The following is a 1,331-nucleotide window of genomic DNA, read 5'->3' as shown; positions in this document are numbered from 1 at the left end:
CGCTCCGGACTCCAGGTCCGGGGCTGAAACCCGCTCCCTCGGGGACCTCTCAGGCCCCCGCCCCGGCCCCAGGCCCAGGAAAGTCCCCGGCTTGCCAGGCCCGAGCCCCGCCCCCCCGTGCGCCCCTTCCCCTCCCAGACTAGGGGGGCCCTGCAGGGTGGAGGGGCGGGCCAGAGGCGGGGGACCCCTTTACCCCCCCCCCCCGAAACCCAAGCCCCCCTTCCCCAGCCCGGGACACCCCTCCCTCGGTCCGGCGCGGCGCCTTGCTCTTTTTCTTTTCTTTTCTTTTCTTTTTTTTTTTTGCAAACTTTGCCCGCGCCCCCCGCGGCCTCAGCACTCACCCGCCGCTCCCGAGCTGCCCCGGTTCGCTCAGTTCCGCCCCGGCCCAGCCGGAGCCTTTGTATGGCAGCGCAGCGCTCCAGGTCGCTCGGAGCGAACTCCGCGCTCCCGGGCAGCGCTGGCGAGGGGGCGGGCGAGGGAGGGGGGTCGCGGGGGGCTCTTGGTCCTGGTCACCCCCTAGTTCTATCCCAGACCGCAACCTCTTCCCCCTCTGGGCCCCGGGGGGGCGGGGGTCGAGGGGGGAGGAGGGGTTCTTCAGGCTCCCATGGCGGGATCGGGGATCAGGGAATCAGGGATCAGGAATCAGATCAGGAGCCGGCTGAACACAGGGGGAGGGGGGAAGAGGGAGAAGAGGGAGGGGAGACGGGAGGGGAGCGGGGGGAGAGCTCACTCGCCAGCACCTCCTCCCGGGCTGTTCCGACTGCCACCGCCCCTCCCGCCGCCTCGTCCATTGTCTGCGGAGCCGCAGTTCCCCGACCAGCCGAGCTACTCACCCCTCCCCTCCCCCTGCCCCCTCTACTCCTAGCTCTCCAAGGCCCTCGGGTTCTTGGAAACTAGTCGTGGAGGGTGCGCGACCCCAGTCCTGGAACCGTGAGAGGGAAGGACGAGAATTCCCGGGCCCCCGCCCAGCCTAGCCGGCAGCCTCTCCAGGGGCTGGAGATGGGGATATCTTCCCGCCTTGTCCGAGACGCAGCTCCCAAACCCTGATGATGCTGAGGACGCTCCCCTGTCTTTGCCCCATAGCTCTTTTAAAAAGCTAAGGATCTGGGAAACCAGGAATACTCTCACACCAATACACCACCCCCCAGTGGCTAGGGGAAGAGAGGGAAGTCTGCGGCTGGGATCAATAGGAAGAGCTCCCCCCTTCCCCATACGTGCAGGGATTGCCCTCTACCCCAAAAAATTAATTACTCTGCATTCATGCAGAGCCCGCCCGGGCAGTAGGGGGATGCTCCCTCATTAGCACTTTTTTCTCCCCTTAGGTTTGAGTT

At 66.3% G+C, this 1,331-nt stretch overlaps 1 protein-coding gene across 3 annotated transcripts in view; it reads right to left on the bottom strand.

Moving 5' to 3' along the window:
* VANGL2 (VANGL planar cell polarity protein 2) overlaps positions 1–1,102 on the bottom strand; it is a 42,803-nt gene extending 41,701 nt beyond the window's left edge. Inside the window, exon 1 of one of the 3 annotated variants that reach the window (XM_069062900.1) lies at positions 731–1,102. The gene's annotated coding sequence lies outside the window, so the exon portion shown is untranslated. Of the gene's footprint in view, positions 1–341; positions 662–730 lie in introns of those variants that run through there. The other 2 variants (XM_069062903.1, XM_069062899.1) reach the window with 2 other exon arrangements.
* Positions 1,103–1,331: the final 229 nt, after the last annotated feature.

Source organism: Petaurus breviceps, unplaced genomic scaffold, assembly GCF_028583685.1.
Source record: "Petaurus breviceps papuanus isolate PSGF00001 unplaced genomic scaffold, PetGlider_PUasm1.0 90510, whole genome shotgun sequence".
NCBI lineage: Eukaryota > Metazoa > Chordata > Mammalia > Diprotodontia > Petauridae > Petaurus > Petaurus breviceps.
This window is presented reverse-complemented; position numbering and strand designations above follow the sequence as displayed.